The 24,217-nt window shown below is 42.3% G+C and overlaps 1 protein-coding gene across 1 annotated transcript in view; it reads left to right on the top strand.

Moving 5' to 3' along the window:
- Window positions 1–1,724: 1,724 nt before the first annotated feature.
- The window catches only part of HTR1F (5-hydroxytryptamine receptor 1F), a 101,448-nt gene continuing 78,955 nt past the window's right edge, over window positions 1,725–24,217 (top strand). The window contains exon 1 of the mRNA XM_058799942.1: window positions 1,725–1,793. The gene's annotated coding sequence lies outside the window, so the exon portion shown is untranslated. The remainder of the gene's footprint in view (window positions 1,794–24,217) is intronic.

The raw sequence follows: 24,217 nt of genomic DNA, 5'->3' as shown, positions 1-24,217 counted from the left end.
GGCAGTTTTCCCTAGGAAAAATGTATTTTAAAGGTTTACAGACAAAGCAAAAAAATAATACACTAAATTGTCAGTTCCAGAGAGGCACTTTCACATTCCTGCTGGACTGAGTGTAATGGCATCAATCTAACACCAGATGCAGACTACAGTGCAGAGATTAATCATAAACAGTTGACTCTTACTCGTGAGGACCAACGGACAGAGCAGGAATGTTTTGCTATTATTTCTGCCATTTCTAAGGCCACTTGAGGTATAATACATTAATTCAAACAGTAGCCATTGATGCATGCAGCTGAGAGAGGAGATTGTAGCCACTGGTGCCAAAACCTGCAAAAGGCAAAAAGGTGTTCAGGTCATACAAAACTGGAACTTTAAAAGCCTGCAGAAGACAGGTCCTAAGCAGCAAGTTCAGCACCTGGCAGGCACCAAACGACCCGGGGAAACTGCATCTAATTAGACTGAAGAAGTTACAATGTGGCTGTGTGATGCAGGTAGTTTATAGAACTTCTGTCTTTAAAAGCTTTGCTTTTCTTAACAAACAACACTAGAAATTTCCTTCTAGTACTTTCAACTCTTTTAAGCTTTTGTGGAGTAAATATTTGCAATGGGATGTAGGGGCTGGTTTCACTGAAACTCATTTTGGGTTTGCTTCAGAAAGAAAAAACATATAAATAGAGGTCCAAGTAAACAATAAACATCCTGAGCTAAAGGAAAGGGCACTGAGTGGCACTCTGGATTACTTGGTACCAAGGTAAAACGTGCACCATGGAAGGGAACCGCGAGCAGCATGCAAAGGGGAGCTCAAAGCAGTGCCTGCTAACAGGTTGTGTGTGTGTGGCACTCAGCCCTCTCCGATGCTGGGCTGGAAACAGCCACGGAGAGGAGCTGAGTCTGAGTCCCAGCTCTGGAAGCAGAGGGGGACAGAAGGCACCGAGTGGGTGTGCGAGCGCCGGTGGTGCTGAAGGGCTGGGGCTCGGGTCACAGCTGCCAGGCGTGTCTGCGCTCCTCGGCAGCCATCACCCACCCCAGGTCCTGCTGGGCCAAGCACACAACTCTGACAGCTGCGCTGTTCTCTGCAGAAGCGCTGAGCATACGCTCGTCCACCTCTGCGCCACTTCACACGCACCCTGGCACCCCTTCCTCACAGCCCGGCCGTAACATCCCGGAGCGGATGAACAGCCTCACCCACGAACCCGCACTTGCGAAGATCCCAAATCCCACACAAGCCGGGCGCTTGAAACAGACCTCCCCTTCATCCCTGCTCCAGGCAGCACCCTTTCCACCCAATTTAGGATAAACCAGGGCGCCCCCACTCCATGCGGCCCCTCCCAGCCCTGGAGCCGCGGAGGCGGCACAAGCGCGGGGTCCGCGGTCAGCATCGCACCGGCGATGCAGGGGGGCGCATCCCGGGAACACGCCGGGCATCCCGCCGAGCATCCTGCCAGGCATCACACCGGGCATCATCCCGCCGGGCATCACCACACCGGGTATCGCGCCGGCTCGGCCCCGGCAGCGTTGCGATCAGCGCGGAGCCGCCGCGGCCGCAGCGCCGGGCACGGAGCGCTCGGGGCGGCGCCGGAGCTTTCCCCGCCGGCCGCCGCTTCCCCGCCCCTCCCCGCCTTCTCTCGTTTCATTTTTGGCGGGGGCAGCGCCGGCTGCGGAGGGGAAGGCTTCGCTCTCCGCGCTCCCGATGCGTATGGAGGAATCCTCGTGAAAACAGCGCCCGATGTTTCCCACCCCCCCCAAAAAAAAATCCAAACCCAAACAAACCACCTACTTGGATAATTAAAACGGTAAATCTAGCTAACTTTTCATTATCTTGCTTGCTGTGTGCTTATGTATGTAGATATTTGTTATTTATCTGGCTTCATTTCGTCATCCTTTGGTTTTTGTTAATTATCTGATCTTGTGCTGCCGGAGAACTTGAAATATTGGGGTTCAGAACAGAGGACGACTGTTCTGCTTTTTCCTAAAGTTGGACTGAGGAAGGAAAACGTTCCTAGCTCATACTAGCCTTGTGAGTATGTTTACTTGCCTTACCAACCTGAACATAGATGAGATTTCCTGTGGCAGCATCCTCTTGAATTTGCTTTTCTTTTAATTTTTGCCAGTAATACAGCAAAGATGTGTGTGTGCTACACACATGAAGTCCTGTAGGCTGACAGGTTTTGTATGCTGGCATTCATGGCTGAGATTCCGACTAGGCTTTGAATTCTTTAGTTTATGATGTTAACAAGTGAACTGTCTTCTGTTTTCATCCTAATTCAACTTGGATGGATTCTGCCAAGAGATCATCTGAACCAAGTAGTGTTTCTTACCCCTTTAATTATTTAGTTGCTTTTTCAGAGATAGAAGCATGCTCTCGTTTGTACAGGTCACACAATTCGTACAGCTTCATAATCCAGAGGGCTTTTGTTTGAGAGGATATTCATTTTATACAGTCCCTGTGTTGGTTGGATGCTTTATGAGACTGGGCAACCCCGGGCTTTCTGCACATTATGAAAACCAACTTTAGGAAATTAAATGTCTTTGTTAGGTATTATAATTCCATAGATGCTTATGCTTGCTACTATAAGCTGTTCTTCTTTTTGGACTATTAATCCAGCAGATATTAACTGAGGAAAATTAAAATTGAGAGTTTAGTTAAAAAAAAAATCAATGTATACATGGAGAAAAGACTGTCTTACTCTCATCAAACAAGAGAAAATCAGAGCATCAGTTGCATCGTTGATAAAAATTACTGACCTGAACTTTGCTGTAAAATATGGGCTAAACTTCCAAGTCTGACTTGGGAAAAACTTAGCTCAAGGTAGACTCTGTTGCTCTTTATTGATCTTGTTTCTTTCCTTTCTGAGAAGTCAATCACACATTAATCTGCCTACCCATACATGCATGAGCATATTCACCTTCACATGCAAATACCTGATACTGTCCAAGTGCAGGACTTGAGAGTTGAGGTTTTGAGCCACAGAGGACTACAAGCAATGCAGGGGAAAGGAAAAAGGAAGGAGGGATTTAAAATATTTGCTATTGGGCACATATTTTAGGGACCTTGCCTTGGAAATGAGTCCCAGTAGTCAAAGAAGAGAGGCAGGACCTCACATGGACTTGGCACAGTTTCTGCTCTGAACTGCTGCCTGCTGTGATTACATCTGTATTTAAATTAATCTTCTAAAAACTTGTGTTCATCCATCATTTATCTTGTTAGCATTAAAATGGGATAAAACATGCATTTGCTGGTTCATTTGGTCTGTTAAATTCTAAGATCTGTTGACCCAAGAGACAAGTACTTTGCTTAGGGGCTGAAAAAATTATTTTTGTTTATGATCATACCAACTGCTGACGCTGCACGCTTCACTTCTTGCAGTGTTGCATGAAACAGGAATATAGAATTAGGAGTCATTTTTTTCTCAGCTATAGGACTTCAAGGGGTTAAGTGATTGGTCAGCAGCACTGCTCAGAGCATTAGTAACTCCAAGGATTATTACTTTCTGAACACTTGGAAATGTACAGGTTGCTTCAAGGTACTATAAGTAAACTGCTCTTGGTACCTCAGCCTCTTCACAGTTACCATTCACACCTTCTCTCTTTGGTGGAATTTCTGCAAATTTCAGATTTCCACCAAGCCTCTCATAAATAGCTGTGAGTTTCTTCTTTTTGATTGTGGAGACTGAAGCACCTGGAATGTTAAAGGAGAGAAAAAGGTTATCAGCTCCAAGCTATTGCAAAAAGTTAATACAATATCTAAAAGAGGATTTCTGGCTTAGCTAAAAGTCTGCTTTTTTAAGAGGAGATTAATCAAGCCTTTGTTTTGGATATATTATTATTATTATTATTATTATTATTATTATTATTATTATTATTATTATTATTATTCCCAGAAGTTTTGGACTCTACAGCTGTCACTGCCCTCAGTGAAACCTGCAAATAAGCAAGTTTCTTTGTATGCTTCGTCCTCCATCGTTCCCTGAGAGCTCCAAATTGCCTGTTTTTTCATCCAGACTGACAGAATTCAGTCAGGCAGGAGGCACCCACTGCATGCAGAATCTGACTCCTCAGCACTGAGATTCCTCCTGAGCTCGGGGTACAGGACATCTCTCATGTCATTTTGTACTAATTCCACATCTGAGGGTGACAAACCACTATTCTAGTGTTTGAGAGAGCATAAGTGATTAAAATTCAGATATTTTTTATGACTTACTGATGCACAGCTGTTAAAAGAGACAAATGAATTTATTTGATCTGAAAGAGTAACTCCTTTTTGCCCAATTTTCTCTAAGGTATTTACTGGGAAAAAGCCTTATATGCTGCCAGTTTCAGTGTTTGGCCCTGCTATTAATCCCTCACCCAGAAACAGGGTAAAAAAGGCACAGCTTCAAAATGCATGAAAAACTGACTAAGACAGCTTTAGCAGTTGAAATCAGTTTTTATACCTTTTTCTTTTAAATGACTAATCTCTATCTGTGGGTGTCCATTTAACCTGTGATATAACTTTAGAAACTGCTGGAGGCAATTTGCCCTATAGGATCTGAAGTGATTAACATTGGGTACACATATGCATAAAGCATTTCAGTATTTGATGGGTTGCATCTCTTCATCTCTTGGCTTTGGATGCCTTTCTCTTTTTTTTTGATGTCACATTCTCATCTGCAGGGCAATTTACAAGCACAAGCAAAGGTTACAGACTCCCTAATTCAAGCTTCAACTGTTATGGCATTTTTATACAAATGCTCATTTTCTTTGTCATACCATTTAGCAAAAAGGATCAATGTGCTCCATTATCCTGCAACTACTGTGTGAAAAAAGTGGTTCTATCAAAATTGTGTCCTCTGGTTGTATTTTTTTTTGTAAACTAATTATATATGTCAGACATAATGTTGCCCTCTGCTATTACATTCTGTTTCCAAATGTAATAAAGTTGGAGAAGTTTCAATGCATGACAAAAACAAAATATTTTTTCCATGGGCATTTGATGTCCATGGCTGGAGATTTGCTCCTGGCAGAGGAACAAGTCCTTCTGCTTGTACAATTCACATTTTAATTAAAACCAGGGCACATTTTAGAAAATATTGGGACTGTATATTATATCTATTGTATTTAAAGTGTTATTTTCTTGATGATTCATGTTATAAATTAATGCTGGAGTAAGAGAATGGAATTGGAGGTCATTTCCTCAACATTCTCTTCAGGACCTTGGTTCTGCACTTACTGGAGGAAGAAAAGCACATGGGAGTACAGTGAAATATGCAGACCTGACATCCTAAGAATCGACTAAACACTTTTGAGTTTGCCTTGCCTGCAGTAGGAGTGTGTCACATGGTAATTTTGGAAGCTTGCTTGGAAATGGAAGAGTTATGAAACTGGGTTTGCCTCCTACAGGTGCACATCCCTGTGTGTGCATTTGCAGGTTTGCCATAGGGGAGAGGGCAAAAACCCAAAATTAAAAGCAGGATGGCTAATTTTAAACTGCCTTGCTCTGCCATGAAGCATCAGCTGCTCAGCACTACAAAAAGTCCAGCCTAAGGACTCCCACATCACTGGCTCCTCTGCAAAAGGGAGGATTGGAAAAGCTCTATCAGAATATGAGAAAAGTAACCTTGTTGACTTTAAGTATTGTTTCTTCTTGTCAAAATGCAAGATGAGCTTTGAAAATTTTGAGTGGCAAGCACCCCCAAATTTAAGACAAGACTTATCAAAGTGAAAAAATGGGTGCCTAATTTTTTTTTCTTTTTTGTTCCTAGCATCTTGTGCCTAATTCATCGTATTTTGTAAGAAAGCGTTACTCCACTATTTTAAATGGCAGTGTTACCTTTTCAGGCTTTGACTGAACTGAATTTGTGTTGATTGTGGAAAATAGAATGGTTTGATGATGAAAACATCTAAAGAGAATCAGCCAGTCAGCTGGCTCATGCACAAACACAGCAGTTATGCCCCAAGTGCCTAACTGTTAAAAAGTCATTCTCTGCCACAGGGAATACTGGACTGCAGAGTGACAATCCTGCTATTAAGCTGTGAGGTGCAAAGAGGGGCCAAGGTGATTTAGCTGCCTACTTGCATAAATAAGTAGGTATCTGTGATTACATATGTACACAAACACACAGAACAGCTCCATGGTGCCAATACAAAACCCATGTGAATGAACAAAAAGTTGTGGTGAAATGTGAAGCAACATTGGGATGTTGACCTGCTGGAGAAATAGGAAAGGAGAGCAGAAATGAAAACTAGGAATCACAGAAATATCTGATCCAGTACGTAGATTTTTGACATGAGTGAGAAGGGTTGGAACTGGCTACCTCACCCAGAAATGTTTATGCAGTAATGAGAGGGGATTATAATTTGATGGAATTCTGCCAAAGGGTACTTTGTACCTATTGAAGTGTGGTTTCATTTGGCAGCTTCTCCTGACTTGAGGAGAACTTCCAAACTCTGCTGCTGTAAGTCACAGTCAAAAATATGACGATGTTAGAACACTTTGACCTTCAAAATAGGATTTGAGAGTATTAAATTACTGTACCTGTAACACAGTCGTGTCTGCAATAACAATTACAGGCAAAACGATAAGAGTCAGCATCCCCTTTCCCCTTCTTCTCAGCAGTGGAAATAAAAGTTCATTTTAGTCAAGTTGTATTCCTTTTCCTTTCTTCCTAGAGCTGTCTGTAGTTGGTTCCTGCAGCAGTTGATGAGCAGAGCAGGACAGCTGGCTTGGGTCTTCTCATGGACTGGAATGCCAAATGTTCCTGCTTATTGTTCCCTCCCTCTGACAGGGGACACGCTGTTCAGTCAATCACCCTTATGGCCAGCAGCAGAACATGACTTCACATCACCTTGCATCTTCTGTCCTCCCAGTCCTGCTGTTTTGCTTGCCTCACAGCAATTAGGTGTCAGGCAGCCCATCCGTCCTCATCCTCCTCTGTTTGAGTTTCCTGGGTTTTGACTTGCTGGAGTGCTGCTGATTGCACTCACATGGAAGCACTGCCCTGCCTGGGTGGGCAGCAATAATCCTTTGGGTTGCTGTTTCTGCCTGAATCCAGACCCCACTGTGCGTGACACTTACTGGAGGGTGGCTGTAATACATCAAAACAAGCATTTTCTAGTTTTAAGTGCAGATGATTTATTTGCAATATAACCACATTAGCTAGTCTCTAGATGGCCATAATTTGGGCTGTAATTGGATCTTTCACTATATAAGAGTGATCCTTCCTCTAGGAGGAGAGAAACACATTCTTTTTTTTCTTTTACCTAGCACTGTTGATTTGATAGCATTAAACCCATCCAGTTTATTTGTATTAAGCCTAAGATTACCTCTAAATTTAATAGGGAGGGTGGGGTGAAGTAGCTATCAATACTCATTTTCCTATCCTCAGCTTTGTGCTAGATTATAAAAGATCAGCCTGGCTTGGAGAAACCTCTGCAGTAGGCAGTGGTGGAGCCCACGGAGTACAAGTTTGTCACCTCACTGCGATGACTGTGGCTCACTGAGTCACTGATGAGGAGGGGGTGCTCTGAAACCAGCAGAGATAACAGAAACAGGGAGGTCTGTGATCAAAATATCATCCTTGAGAGAGATTTTAGGCCATGGTTTATTGGTAACTCGACCACTAAAGGATGTAGGCTAACTTGGACCTTATCAGTATCACTTAGAGATGCAGCCCAGTCAGTTATCAGAGTCTCTTCCTCTAATTTGTGTTATAATAAATCCTGGTAAATACAGCACAAGCTTTTAACAGTGCCACAGACAGAAAGCAATAAGTGTGTGTTGGGTGAAAATACCAGGAGTATGTACCATTATCTGGAAAGCTTTAATCAAAAATAGCTCATTATACTAACTATTGTCAAGTTATCAACCTTACACCACTTGTGATTGTTCATGAGACTCTCCTGGGTACCCTGAAGTGTATTAATTAATAGTTTAATAAAAATTAGTGTTTAATTATTCATTAACAGTTGAGCTGAGGGAATAACCTCTGAAGTTGGTTATCGTGCAGGTGATGAAAGGTTGGGGAGGAACAAATGGATGGAACAACTGAGTTAGAATTAAAAGCCGTCTTAAAAATGCAGCTGAATAGAACCAGTATCAGGGATGCTCTTGGGCAGGAACAATCAAGAGTGCAAATTTAACAGGGTAAATGACAGGCTGGGCAGAGCTGACACCCCAGCAATATCACAGAGCTGATTCATGTCCTGATGATGTCACTGGTGACTCCTTTTAGGAAAGCTGCTACATGGCTATCCACATCCTGAGCCTGGGCATTTGGAGAACAGGGAGAGCAGGGCTGCTCTGCAAGGGGGACGTGGGCTGGGAGCCCAGGTGACCCCAGCACAGGCACTCCTCACAGAGGGGACACAGCCAAGCACAGGCAGGCAGAGCCTGGTGCCCATAATGGGGCCAGTGTCAACCCCAGATCAGTGAGGGAAGGAACCAGGGGAACAGCCCAGGGGCAAAAAATGACAGAAATTATTTAGTGTCACAGAAAAAAATTCAAATGTACCAGAGAAAACAAGCAAATAATATAATTATCCTCCAAGAAAAGAGGAAAGTCAAACTTTAGAAGTCTAATAGCATTTAGGTGTCTGTAAAAGATGCATTTAAGGCTGTTGATTTCTTTCCTAGGGAAATGACTTCCATTCTGTCCTAACACTTGTATCTACATAAACAATCTTCTGTATTGGGCTTGCCCAACATAATGGTGTCATTACCATCTCTTCCACACAAAGAATTTTTACATTAGGGTCATAAATCAAGCTCCTTTTCACTCTGCCTTTTACTGAGGGCTTTTAATTTTTTCTTCCATTCTAGTCTTACTCTTCTCAAAGACTGTACTGCAGGTCTCATTATGAAATTACCTGAAGATTGACAGTTGCCAGTGGCAAAAAGGGCCCCTGCTGTTTTGTAAAAGGCAAAATGTGTCTCTTTTCATCCAGACCAAAGCCTTGTGTGATTACGGGGTTTTGGCTTTTTTTTTTTTTAATTAATATTTTAGGATGTTTACATCTAGAAAAAACAACCATTTACTATTAATAAGGATCTGTGTCTACACTGTCACTTCTCTGATTTGCTGTTAAGTCTCTATCTCTCCTGATCATCAAAGCTGTATCAGTTTGAGTTTGTTTGGACCCTGTTATGCAGAAAACCAATCAGTTCCTTTCAAGACAAAAGCCAGATGTGCATTTAGAGGTGATTTGTTGAGGAGACCATTCCAAATAAGCACAATAGCCAGGACCACACCCAGATTGGGACCTTTCTATGCTGCACGGTGTTTTCCAGCACATTTCCAGTAGTTCTACTCTCAAGGGCTCACAAACCTTCGTGCCATGTCCAAAGGTGTGCAATTTATTCCCCTTTTGATATTAGGCTATCAAACTACCAATCCACTGATTGAGCCCTCATGTCAGTTTAGGTTTTTTGAACCATAAAATCTCTGAAAAACAGTGATGATGTCTTTCAGCCACATGGCCCTGTGTTACAGGCCACAGAGTATGGGCACAGCTGTTTGCTCACACTGCTCTGGATGGAGTTAACAGGAATACAGTGGGCACCAGTCCCACTTCAGCCAGGGAGCAGGCAACTCTCAGCAAGAGAGACATCTTCTTCTGTTTGTTTCTGAGGTTTGTGATTCAGGATTAAGTTTTTTGTTTGCATTTCAGATTTTGTCAGTGGCCTAGAGACACCCTAAGAATTCTCCCTGGGAAAAGCAGATCAGACTCTCCTCAGCCCAGAGCTAGGTAGTTATCACTGGACAGATGACAAAGTGAAACAGCAAGATGAGGAGCCCAGGATGCATCCATTAGTTTTTGGCACAAAGTCAGTGGTGCTTTGAACTCTCTGTAAAGACAAATCTGACCTGCAAAATACCTGCATTTGGATGCAGCTGCCAAAGACAGACAGGTAAAGAGGGCATTAAGTGAGAAGCCTGCTTGTGACTGTCTGTAGTGGCAGCCAGCCCCTGTAAGCGTTGGACCATCCAGATCCCCTTGTAACAACAAAGAATAGGAGCCTTACAAATGCTGTCACTTTTCCAGAACACAGTTTGCTCTCTGCTGAGGCAGTTACACAGTCCCTCGTGAACAACAGCCTGGGCTGTGTGTGTACAAGGTATTGGGACACAATGTGCTGTTCCCACTGGAATTCCAAATCCCCCGTAGTCACCCGAAAGCCAGGAGTGTCATCTGCATTTAGATATGTGATCTTTAATCAGCAGCAACAGCTCTGAGTGTATATCTTGTTTTTAAGATGACCTATGAAGCTGTCAGCTGTAGCTGCTTGACCTATAACAGATAATGCCATCAGGAGGAACAAGCACTAAAATGAAAAATGGCTTTTCTTGCTTTGCCTGACATTCATCTGACACTCCTAAGGGCTGGAGCTGGGCAGCACAACTGCACACAGAGTGCAAGTTCACTATGAAGGGGCACCTTAATCACCTCTTTCTAGTGGGCTTATGTTTCTTCTCTCAATTCTCAGGTAACAAGTCAAGTCTGCTGCTCATTAGTCCTATCCTTGATCTTGTGCTGAAATTATTTATTGGCTCCTCTGGTAGTTTGTTAGACTAATGGCACTCATTTCTTGTTATATACAACTATAAGAAATAAGCAAACCGCATTTTGTCATTTCAATCTACCAAATCTCCCAAACAGAACAAAGAAAAGGAGTGCTTAGATGCACTGAAACGTCATCTGGTTTTTAGTATTAAGAAGCTAAATTCAAAAAAGACCAGAAAAGTGTGAAAAGTATTATTTAGGAAAACCAGGCATTAGATTTACAGTGAGATTCTTTGGGGTTTTTTAGATACTATCCTTCAGAAGCAGCTGCTGTCTCAATGGCACACATCACTGGTTACATGAAAAATTTCTGTTGAAAGCATGACATCTAATTTCACAAAAGCAGTCATTAATTTCTAACTTCAAAAGTCTGCAAAGTGTGTCAATCACTAATGACAATTAACAAAAAAATCTCAATGTAGCAGTAATTTAAAAAAGAAGAGAGGATAAAAACATGTCTTGGACATTTGCAGATTTATATGGTTAGACTAGAGAGTATTTGTCAACACATTCTGCCTTCAGCTTCAAAATGTTTCTTGTCTTGTGTTCTGAAGAGCTAAAGAACCACTGTAACTGGTAGAGGAAATAAGAATTTTAGTGGACCATATATCCACCAAGATAATGCCATTTAAAGAAGTAAATTTTTTTGTAGATACACTCAATTTTTTTTTGCCAGAACAAACCTTAACCAAACATTATTGAGCACAGCTGTAGGGTTATTTAACAATCCTGATAGAGCAGCAAAGGAAGACAATTGCAACAGGATGGCAGTATTTCTGTTTCCCTAATAGTTCAGTAATTGAAAAGCACGGTCCAGACATAACTTCTTGCTCTTTGGGGTTTTTCATCTTGCAACACTTTTAACCTCACCAAGGACCACTGTCACAGTCCCCTCTCCTTGCGCTCATTACAGGCTGTTCTCAAGCAGGCTTGGAGCCACAGAGCAGCAGCAAGAAAAGCTCTCTAACCAGCTTTTATGGCAGTCCTGGAGATAGAGATGCTCTGGTTCAAAGCCCTTTTATCTCCATTTAAGAGGAGGGCCTGAATGGGCTGAAGTTCGTGCTGTGAGGGGCAGTGGGAAGCAAGCAGAGCTTTGTGTTGCAAGGTGTGCAGGCACCCACACTTTGAACTGCTTTGTCCATCCCCAGCACAGGCAGAGCTGACCTCTGCTGCAATCCAAGAGTATAGAAAGTAAACCCAGGGATTTGATTTATATCCACATGAAGAGAGGAACACATTTTTGGCAAACTCTTCATTCCTTTTCAATACGCTTTTGCAAAAAATCCCATTAAATTCTTCTTTGTCAAGGGTTGTTTGTGAAGGCTGGTGGGTGCAGCTCATGATAAATGGGAAAACAACACCCCAGAAGCACAGAGTCTGTGTTGCATCCATTGCAAGAATGGGAGTGAGTCTGCTTGATTTGGACCTATTGTGAGGGAAAGACAGAGAAAGAGGAGGATGGGTCCTGATTCTCTTTGGAAAATGCTTTCCACTGCAGACCTCAGAGATGCTTCTTTAAAGCCTCATGTGGTCTGCACTATGGCAGTATCACCTGGGTTTTACTGAGTGTCCATCCCACTGCAGTCTGGGAGGCTGGAAATGTGACAGTTCCTTCCATTTTACTGATTCAGAGGCAGAGCCACACCCCTGCCCAAGGATGATATAGGGGGTCAGGGAGTTTGCATGTCATCTCCTCAGATAACACAGCAGGGATGCTGACTGACTTCTTGGGTGCATGGTGAGGATAAACTGGTGACCCTCTGCAGTTTCCAGGGCCATTGCAACACACCCAATCAGCTCATAACTGTCAAAGCCTTTTTTAGAAATTGCTCATCTCTGCTCCATCAGAAAAGTTACATGACAAAGCTCTGTGTGAAATACTGGAAAAGGAGGTCTGGTCTGAATTTATCTGGGAGGATATAAAATTAAAATGGACTTAAATGCAGAAAGATGACAAAGCAACCATTTTTCTGACCTGAAGGCATTAGTCTGCTGAAATCTGACTTCCATGTATCCAAGAGGTATGTAACCAAGAAAGAAGGGAACAGTACATATATCTTCACTTCTCTCATAAATCTGGGAGGTGCCTTGGTGAAAATGGCACAGAAATCTGGATTGAAATTCAGTGCAACAGTAGAGAATCTAAGCTAAAGTCTCAGACAGAGATGTGCTGAAAATACATATGGGATGAAGCACCATTTACACAGGAAAGAGCACTGGAAACTGCAGGAGCTGCTTGAATTCATCAGAACTTACTTCACATACAAGTGTAATTCTGACGTTTTTATTGCCAATTCTTTTCATAAAAGCTGCACTTTCTTTAGTTGTGACCAACTAGTTTCCTCCCTTAACTGTTACTGAGGGAACTACTTATGCAATGACATAATTTAGTGATACCTTTTCTGCATCTTAATGTGTAGTACACCTGTGACTAAATGATTTTTACTTTCTCATTTTTTATTGAGACAATATTGTGCAGACTTCTTTGGCAGGAACCTGACATAAAGCTCTGTCTGTGCCGGCCAAATACATTTACTTTCTGGAAACTCATCCATTTAATCTAGAGAATCATAGATCATTTGAAGAATGATAAAATTACATGGTCAGCCTGAAAATTAAGCCATTTATATGAAGAGGTTTGCTCTTATGCAGCTGTAGATATGAGTCATTGACCTAAAAAGCTAAGGCATTGCAGAGATATTAAGAAAATAAAAATAAAGAATTTAATAAGTTGGTGAAGTAATAAAAGAAGACAGGAAATAAAAGACTTGTTTGTTTCAACTGGAACAAAAATCTTCTTTTTGTGGTAATGAGAACAAATCATACCCCTCGTGTTTCCTGTTACAAATCTTCTGGCCCAGCACCTGTCAAATGGAATTGCTGGATGTTCTGCCCTTTAAAGAGCTGTAATCAATGATCAAGGATCAAGAAGTATTGCTCTTGCTTTCAGTAAAGAAGACTTTGTCACTCCTTTCTCAGACTCTTCCTGCCTGCAATTGCTGCCAGCTCAGAAAGAGCTGAATTGCAACAAGGAGATATCCAGGAGGGGTAGAGAGGGCCTTGTGGGCAGAACTGTTCTCCTTCTCAGACACAGCCACCTCCCAGGCAGGGAAGAAAAAGTGGTTTTGGTTGAGGGTAGGGAGGGGGAAAGAAAGGGTAAGAAATACCTTTCTTGCTTTCTTTGCATCCTCATCTACCTCTAAAACCTATCCTGAAAGTGAGAATCACTTTTTCTTCTGTCTGTGGTGGAGGGAACCACAGGAATCAGTTCTCACCTCTCATTTGGTGCCTTTGAGGAAGAACTGTGTCACTCTGAGCTCTCAGGCAAGAGCCTCATCTCCAGCATCTACAGGGGAGCAGCTCATACATTGCAATAAACTGGCTTGGAGTCAATTCAATTTAGATCAAAGTGATGATAATGCCTTCAAGGAGCTAAAGAGGAGATTGGAAAGATGTTTCTGCCTTCTCGAAGTTTATCCAGCTATCTACTCTTATCCCTTAGGTTTGTTTGCAAATTTAGGTTCCAAGTTAATTCTAAGTGCCCCTTGCTCAAGTCACAATGTTTTTTGTGTGCAAGTGCTTGTCTCTTTTTTTACCCCTTTTTAGCTGAGTGATTGCAGAGGCCAGTGGCAAGCAGAAGGGTCCCTATCAGAACAAAGGTAACAACTTCACAAATAAACTGTGAAGACAGAAATATTCCTAGTGCAGTCTCTCCTTTTCAGATTTAGATTCTCTGTGTCAGGGAGGAGGCTGTGTCACAGACTGTGCCATGGGACTCTTGTCTGATTACAGAAGTAAATCCTTGTTTAAGCAGGTTTTCCTGCTGTCAGCTTGCTGCCTCTCAGACACAGGTACACCACCACCATCCCTTTATGCTCCTTGCCATACAGGGAGTTATGAATGTGCTCCATGCCAGCATCTGCAAGTGGCTGCAGGGCTCATCTTCCTGAGCAAGAGGCAGGAGCTGGGCTGGACTCGGGGTCTGTGTGCCTGCTTGTGTGGATTAGGGATACAGGAAAATAATTTCTGAGGCAGAGGAATCATTCATGGATTGCAAAAGTCCAGCAAGTCTGAGCCAGGAATTCCAGTACAAGATGTAATCAGATTGCAAACATAGATATTAATATACATAATAAACATGATCCTAAAGAAGCTGCTAAACGAAAATGCAGTAGGATAAACACAGATGATGAGAAAAAGATGGAATAATTATAAGCCAGAGACTGAAATTTAAGTTCTGCTATATCATCTACCTGTTTTTCCCTCATACCACCCCAGCATTCTTGCTAGACCTTTCTGAATCACACTTGTGATATATTGTCAGTTCAGCAGCAGCAGAGCTGGGAATAAGGCACCATCATTAAATCCTCACAGAGACTGTAACTGAATAAATCAAATTATGTAAGTAGTTAATTTTCATAATTTGAAATTACTTGTCTTTTATGCAGTCAGAATCAATCTAGGCTATTAGCACCTACTTTGGAGTATTTTTGGACATAATTTATGAATGCTTTAAGGGAAGGCAGCAAGGCATTTTTGTAAGCAGGTTTATAATACCAAGTCTTGTACTGGGTTATACTCAAAAGTCATTTCAAAAGTGATGGCATAATGGTCATTTCTGGGAAGCCTGATAGGCCAAAGCACAGTCAGAAAAGTGCGAGCAGGAATCAGAGAGCTCATTTGAGAAGGGAAGAAGGGCAGAGAGCACATGGAAGAGCTTTCCACCCTGCAGAGACCTCGAGGCTGCCCCTTCCCTCAGGGTTTGGGTTTAACTTCATCCTCTGACAAAATGTGTGACCTTGGTGTCACCATTTAGTCTCCCTGCATCTCACTATCCTGACTCATAAAGCAAGGTGAGGAGCATTCCCCTGATTAACAAAGAACTGGGAATAAAGTCTACATTGAACAGTAAAAGGCATTTGAGCTCTGTGAGGATGTGCCATTGCTAACACTGACAGATCTTCCTGTGAGGAGCTTCCCTGCAGCTTCCAGTCAGGGTTACTCAGTCTGTTCTCTTGGCATGGGAACAGGCACAATACCTGCAAATAAGTTTTAAGCAGGACCTGCAGTTCTGGAGGCCTCCACATGAAAGACATGCCTCTGATTTTCTGTATAGCCAGCCCTAAGTTTAAAGGATGAGAATTTGCAAATGGTGGTTTGGTCTTACAGCTCTCCCCTCCCACCAAGCTGACAGAAGGCTTTCACAGCTGGTTCTGCAGACCTTCACAAGACCTTTCTGTCTTCCCTGCAAGCAGCAATGGCGACTGAACATTGATTTTCAATGGGGCTTTTCATCACTGAAATGCTGACACTTTAATTATCAGGAGGCCCTGCACAGGTTGGAATTAGAAAACAATTACAAGTACTTATATCATGGAGCTTAGTACAGCAACTCCCAAAAAGTTATCTGAGCAGTGACACTTTTAAAGCTTGCTTGCTGTAGTTTTTGTTCTCACAAAAGTTTTCAGTCCTTCTGTTCCTCTCACACAGACTCTCTAATGTCTAATAATATGTTGAACACATGCTGTGGCCTTTCCATTAACAGGGGCTTGCCTTGTATCTGCTTGTATTCATCAAAGGCAAAGGGACTCTTGATCTCTCTGCAAGTTTAGTTGAAACTGGGCAATGAGTTCAAAAGGAGCTCATGGGGACTGACAATGGCACAATCTTGTAACTGTTATTTCCCAAGGAAACTGGATTAAAAGGAAGCATCTGACTATGTGGTAGGCTAAGTGAAACCTTCTTTTCTGTCAGTTAAAAAAAAAAGTGAGGAAACATTTTTACACAATGTTTACTAGCTGAGTTTCCATCAGAGGGAAACTGACTCCCCAAATGTTTGGGGTTTTTTTCATTAGTGGGTTTAGATGAAGGGCAGGTTTATGTCTTTGGACATAACTAGAAAAAATTACTCTTTTAAAGTTCCCTCTTTCATTAATTACAGGCAATTTGCTGTATCAGGGGTTTCCACGGCATGGTGTCTCCTTTGAAATAATTGCAAAATAATTCTCTCTTTAGGGTTGTTTTGAGCAGCATGATGGAAGTCTCCCATAGCCTGGTTTCCTATTGGAATTTTTATCCTTCTTGATTATAGGCTGTGTTCCCATGACAATTCCTGTGCTCATGCATCCCAGAATTAGCTCCTAACACGTTCCAGCCTGATGGTACATTAAGCCCACTCAGTGCTCTGCAAACTACATGTACGCTCTAGGCTCTGAATATGTGGGGAGAGGAAGGTCTCTAATTTGGGTGTTAAGGCTATGGGATTTCAAGATGGGAGAAGGGATGGACAGAAGGTAGTGGAGGAAGTAAAAGATGCCCAGGTTTACTCCTCTTTTAATTTTTTTTTTTTTTTAATAGAAATGCCTCATGTCTGCAGGCTAAGAAAGGTATATAAGAGCAGTAAGTATAAACTTTTGGTGAAATGGAACACTTGCTTGAAAATGACATCACTTTAACTTCAGAGTCAGCTGACAGGGAAAGCAGTTCTGTCTTTTGAGTTAACTTTCCTGCAGCTTTCCTTCACTGAACCCACAGTTTAGCTGCAAGCTCCCTGTTTCCATGGGGTGCCCCTGTAACATTCCCACTTTAAACACTGTAGCGTTCCAGCTGTAGAACTACACACCTTCCTAGAGATCGCCTCTTAGTCCAAACCTGAGGAATCCTAGTGAAGACCTTCTCAAAAGGAACAGCTCTGTGCTCATTCCTAGCTGCCAGAGCAGTGCCAGAGCTGATGGTAACAACCAGCAGTGCCAGAAGCCAAGGAGGGAACACTTGGATACTCCCCCACTGCAAGAGAAGTCAGGGTCCCTTGACAAAAAACACTCCCAGAAGGTGCTGGTTTGGCTCCAAATGGCACTGATGGATTATTAGGAAGATCACCACTGCATTCCCATGTTTTGTGGACAGCATCAATGTTCCTCAGCCCAGGCACAAGGAATTCCAGCCAGGAGTCCTGATGGATTTCATGGACATCCAGCACTGCTACCAGGGCACGTTCAACCACTACAGCTACTGAGAGAGCTGCTCACTGACTCTTTTCCACCAGCACTTATAGCTCACACATTAAAGCTGTTCTGAGGCTTTCTGGATGTTTTTGCCCCCAGCCTGTTCTCAAGAAGCTGTCCAGACTGGAGAAGCAAAACTCTTCAACTTGTTTCCATCTGAGAACAGCCTACCATCCCACCATCTGTCACAACAGCACTTTCTAACATTTTCTTCTCACTCTTGGTGCTTCTTATGCCTCTTCAGAGTTTGCCCTCTGGCATTCTCCAAATGGCACAGCAGTGTTCAGCAGTGTTGGGACACTTGCATTTATGGAGTATCAAAAATGCTCCTCCCTCCCAGATTTTTCTTGCTCACTGTGATGGTACCACGAGGGTTAAAAAAACCCCCAAAGCTTATAATAATGCAGACATGGTTACCAAGATATCAGGAATATGAGAAAATGCAATTGAGATTGTGATTTTCTTTACAGTTTGAATGATGCTCTGAGCCTTCAGCTACCTTTACCTTCTACAAGATACATCACCCAAACTAAGATATGTAGAGATGCCTACAGATTTTAAGATACTCAGTTTGCATTAATCACAGTCTCACACTATTAATGATTTTAATTCAGAAAAAAATAGTGCAAAATGTCTAATTTTTTACTATGCAATTTGCTCAGACTTTCAGATGACCTAAACCCAAATTTCAAGGATAATACATTCAAATGCAAGAGTGCCTCTCTGAGGGGTCACCTATAATAGTGACATTGACCTCTCATCCTCACAGAGCCTCAGTGAGAAGCTCCCCACAGAATTATTGCTGTCTACTGCACCAGCTGGCATTGCCATCTCAACAAGACCCTTTCTGTTCCTTGGTGACAAATCTCCTGGTCAGATCTGTCCCACACCTCAGGGGCAGCCCATAGAATTGCACTACGAGGTTACTACTGATTTCTTCAAATGCCATCCATTTTCCAACAATTCCAAGCCATACAGCCACCCTCCCAGTCCCTGTGCCAGTGCTGGTCTCCAGGCTGAGCCCAGGAGGAGACATTGGAGGGGAATTCCAGGAGTGAGGGAAAAACATTGCATTAGTGTTGCTATGGAGATGAAAATTAGCACAATAACTATTGTGTTCTGTTTCAAAGCTTCCCAGTCTTCAGTTTTAACTCCTTCCCCTACTCTACCACTGTTTCAGTTCTGTCCCAGCAACATTCCAGCACACCTGACAGATTTCTGGGCCAGGAACTGGAAAGGGAATGGCAGAACACCTAAGAACCTGAAGTCTGGGCAGGGACCAGAAAAGAAGGAGAAAAAAGTGAGGGGAGGCCTTGTAAAAGGAGAGAGAATACAATCTGAGAAAAGAGGAAAGAAATAAAGAGGGAAAAAAAAGAAATATAAGAGGCAGGGATATGGAAAAATTGCTTTTGAAGATAGTGCAGAAACAGAACTGGAAAATACTTTGGTACCATATGGTCACCCTCTACCATTCCATAATGAAGCCCTGCCCCTCAAAGAGAGCAAATGCACAGCCTGTACACACTCGGCAATGAATACTTAGATCTCTTCCTTCCAGGATGCAGCAGCCTCTCAGTTTTCTTCAGCACTGAGAGGAAAAGCAAAGCTTCTAGGAAAGAAATTTAACATCATGCTTTCTTCTCAGAGGAAGAGCAAAAGCTAGAATTAATTTGATAATTTGAAAGTTTTCCACATCCACATGGCTGCACTGAATGAGGTGGTTGTGCCATTTCTGATAGGGTTTATGTTTCAGTTCCCTAAAGCCTGCACTTCTTATGGATGAGTTGTTGTTGACCCGAGTTCAATCCTTTCCATAAAATCACTTGGGCTGTAAAAGTAATGCCCTGCCCTTGTTCAAAAACACCAGAAAAGCATTCAGGCAGGGTAATCAAGATTCAGTGGAGCTTGCAGATGAAAATTAGGAAGATGAGGCACTTATGATCAACTAGGCTTCACAACTACCCACGAGGGCACCAGAGGCAGCATCACCAACCATGTAAAGTGTCTCTGAACACACCTTTCACCCATGGAAAACGTTGTTTTCTTGCTGTCACAGCCCTTGTGCAAAACCCAGCGAACAAACCTTGCTCTGTTACCTCTGGCTCTGCAGCAAGCACTGCCTTTGTCCTTCCACCCTTCCAAAATCTCATTCCTTTGCAGCCACTGAGGGTACAGCTGGAATTGTATTTCGCACAGCCAGCAAGAGACACCACAAACCAGTGGATGATCAGGGGATAGAATGTGTCTCCCAGGAGAACAGCAGCATGCCTGGTCCTGGCCAGCCACCCTGTGCCAGGGAGCAGGGCTCCAGTCACAGGGAAAGGGGGCTGTAAAAAAGGGTCCAAATGTGGCTGGTAAATATCCACATTTACACCACTGTTATATACCCTCATCCCACATCACATCCATTCCTAAAAATGAATACTGATTCCCTAAGCCCAGAAACTGAGCTGGACTTGGTCCATTTGGTGCAGGCAAAGCTTACAAAAGCTACCCCTTAGGCTTTGTCCCCCTTTGTCCAGACTGACAAACCACTGACTGTTGTGGCCACCCATCTGTGCCTTGGCACACCCAGAGACAGCAGCATCCCCACGGGGATCTCACTGCACCACCTTCCTTCCCTGCTGCCACACAACAAATGGAAAATGGACATGGCTTGCAAAAGACAGGTGAATGATATGGAAGATTTTTGAGTTTATGCTGGTCTCCAGTCTCAGCATTCCCAGATCTTTTTATGTGATTTCTCACCACCTTTTGAGGGGGAAAAAACACCCACAATAAATTTTTCCCGACCCTTCAATATGAGAGAGACTAACCAGTCATGGGACTAACTTTTTTTGGTGTGCTGTGGTGTCAAAGATGCACTGCAGCACAGATTTAAAAGGGTAGTGAGGAATGACCAATCTTGACCATTAGTTGCTGTGCAAAAATTTACAAATAAAACCATAATTTCTCATAACTTGCACTGTAGGCAAGCCTTCAAAAGCAAAAGCAAGGAGATGAATGTTTTCCCTCCCAGAGTTTAAAGAGGAGGAAAAGCCTTCACTAATTTATTGGTTTATAAGGTATATTTTGTGGAAGCTTGAGCAAGTCCAAAACCAGAATAGGGATCAGTGAGACTCTCAGTCCAGCTATAATTCTACTGTTACCATCTCACTTCTATCTCCTTTCCCTCCTTCCAGCCTTGCAAAGGAAAATAGCTTCAGACTAAAAGTCCTATATCTGTTACTTCTGAAGGCTCATTCCCTTGCCTTCCTGTGAAGAACGGTAGAAATGCCTTTCTGAGAAAACTTCAAACCAGACACCAGAGACAGAAAAAACACTCTTTCAAGCTCAGAAAGTTTAAGAAAAAACTGTTGCAAATCAAGACTTTCAATTAAAATTTTTCCAGTCAACAAAACATCAGACTATCTTCTTCTTGAAAGATTATCTTATATAACAAATGATCAGTTTAAACTTGAAACTCACATGCAGTATAGAATGGCTGAAGTGTGAAAATACTGGAGGAATCATGGAGTTGGGTGAGTATGCTACTAATTACCCCTTTCCCTGAAAGTAATTTCATTTTCTTTTTATGAAATATAATATATAAAACTGTAACAAATAACTAAGATCTTTCTAATTGAGGAAGTGTCAGGAGAGGGAGAAGCAGCAGGGTATGGATTTTGTTCACATGCCAAAAGCATGGTATATGAAATGTCATTGTGAAGAGTCTTGCTTGGCAGCTGGTTAGTTGGGGGAGATATTTATCTGCTTAACTCTCTAGCAGTGCTGAAAGTTTGAAGTGCAATTCAAAATCATCTTTCTACCACGTTTCCCTCTCACACTTTTGCAAGACAGGGTGATGAAATCCTCTATTTTGTGAACTTTAAAGAAAGACAAGAGATTACCAAGAGATTTTTTTTTTTTTAGCTACTGTACCCTAATCTTTCTGGTTTTCTGAGAAGTTTTGTCTTTAGGATGATTTACTTCTCTTTATCCCTGGAATTTTATCTACCACACAGAGAATTCACATTTTTAACCACAGAATACAAGCTCATGTTTCTATTAGAAGTCACTTCATAGATAAAATACTTATATGAATGCCTAAATTAATTATTAGTCACACTGAAATAACCCAAACACCTCAACTATAAACACAGTTTTGGAAAATGCTATCTTAGGCTGGGGCCATTCTGTCTTAATCTAGATATTCCCATCCTGATGATGTCACTGAGAGAGGATTGCTTTTGCAAGGATGATTTATCTTGTTTTCCCTATGACATCATGAATGCTACTAACCAGTTTATCTAAGTTTGTGCAGTGTTGTTATTAGCATCATCTCACAAACAGAACTTAGCCTGACATGTCAGTGACTTGGGCATGATCCTTATTAACAAATCCTTCTTACACGAGATTTATTCTGCAATTTCTATTTTTTGAGCCTTAAAACAAGAGGGTCAGTGTTAAGGTACAGGGAACTTTCCCACCTTTAGTGAGGGGCTGGACTGGATGAGTTGGAATGTCATGAAATAGCTCGGATGGGTCACAGTGATGGTGTGGTACATGCAAAAGCCAAGCCTTTATCTTTGAACAATATCAGTGATATTTTTGCCTGACATCTGGGAAGAATGATGAGGAGGACTCCATGATATCAGAAGGCTAATTAATTACTTTTTCATATTATATTATTCTGTACTATATTACACTACATCTAAACTGAATCTGCTCAAGCACTCAACTCAACTGCCCAGAATCTTGTGGCTGTCTGCTGACTGACTGCCTGCACACACGCTTGGCCCTGATAGGCCAAGGAAACCAAACACCATCACTTTGGGGAAAAAATCTCCATATTGCATTCTACTTTGGCACAACACAGGAGCAGCCAATGAGATTAGAATTGTTTTGATCATTCTTCTCACTGCTTCTCTCAGGTTCAGAGAATGTGAATCCCACAGAACAATGCCTGGGTGAAAAGCAGTAGAGCTTCTCAGGGTGCTCCATTCCACCTGTAGCAATGCATCCCACAGGACACACACTGCCACCCTGGGCTCTGGTTCTAATGCCACCTGATGGTGAGTGAAAATGTCTCAGCTGATTTCAAACAGAAATCCAGGCTGAGCTCTATCAGTTTGACTCCTGAATGGCAGAGTCGTGCCACATGGTCCAGCAGAGAGCTGGTGGATGGTGATGCTGCTCTCTCTCCTCCAAGGAGTGCTGTGCACTTGGGAAGCAGAGCTAAGCCTTTTGCACACAATGGCACGTGTTGCTGGGGTCTCTCCACTGCCATGTAAAAATCATGAATGTTGCACTGAGCTGTGCTTTGATTGCGGTGTTTTTCAAGCCCATTTTCGCTTTCCCTTACGCTCAGCCTTTCCAGCTTTGATCACAATGCAGCACAGCTAAAGGCACCTGAGAAACATTGCTAGGCAACAGATGCTGCAAAGGACAGCTTCCCCTCCCCTCACACCCAGGTGGCAAGAGACCTTACGGTGCTCCAAGTTGCCTATCACAAAATACTCAAGGCAAAAGCTGCTTAGGTTTATGAAGGCGGTCAGTTGAAGCAAGAAATTACTCTGAAAGTAGGAGCTGAAAACAAACTGCAGTAGGAAAAAAGAGGCAATTCAAGGAAATTCAAGAGAAACATGATGGGAGACAAGAAAAGGCAACCTTAATAAGGAGTTATTAGATGTGTGGGAGCAGGTGGAGAATATGAGGAATGAAATTAGCTAAACACCCGTACAAAACAGAGTTGAAAACTTCTGCGTTAGCATAAATATATCTAAGCTTAATGCACTGTCCTTGTTATAAAAGTTGATTTATTGCTGAAATTCTGGTTAGCGTTCATTTTATACCACCATATCAAAAATTATGCCTTCCTTGAGGAAACCAGTACTACTGTTGTGTTTTGCTTTTGAATAACCAGAGTACTTCACATTCATTTTTGCTCAGTCCATAAATGTCATCCATGGAGTAAATAGAAAAGTTTCATTTTGTCACCATTTAGGAGTGAATATAGAAGCTACATAAAGCCACATAAATATTTAGAGAACACAAATGAGTATTTCACCCAGAATATAGCTTGAAAGCCACATATAAACAGAAAATGGTACATACTAAGCAATGCTAAGTAAGCAAAGGGCATGTTGCATCTGTCTAATGAGAGTTTCCTTTAGGACAGCAAAAACAAGCTGCTAGAATAACCTGACCTGGAAGCTGTGAAGCACAGTGCAGTACCACATTTAGGAAATGCGTTTTTCCATCGTTTGAATCTTTGATTGCTCTTTTAAATGTGTAAATTTAAAAAAAAAGGCTTGCCCAGTAGGGTGAGCAGTGGCAACAAAAACAGGTGTTGGGTATGAAGAACCAGCAAGAAAGTACTGAGCATCAAATTAAGCTGTGTGTTAGAAATTAACAAATGCAGATTTACAGCAAAAATTAGACTTGGAAAAGGATACTAAAGTAAACTGAGGGGAATGGAGTTACTGTGCAGGAAGGACAGAGATTAAAGATAATCTAGGTACAGCCCAAAAACTGGGTAAATACTCTGTGCCTCATTTCAATCAGAGGAAAGGATGCTGAACATGGAACAAGAGGCAGAATAGCTAAGGGGAATCAGGTTAGGAAAAATTGCTAAGGAGCTTATTTGGTCTTTTGAGACCAAATAATCCTCACAGCAGAATTCTGAAAGAACA

The sequence above is a fragment of the Ammospiza caudacuta genome, chromosome 2 (assembly GCF_027887145.1).
Source record: "Ammospiza caudacuta isolate bAmmCau1 chromosome 2, bAmmCau1.pri, whole genome shotgun sequence".
In the NCBI taxonomy this organism is placed as follows: Eukaryota; Metazoa; Chordata; class Aves; order Passeriformes; family Passerellidae; genus Ammospiza; species Ammospiza caudacuta.
The sequence above is the reverse complement of the archived record's forward strand: the minus strand, read 5'-3'. Positions and strand labels throughout refer to the sequence as shown.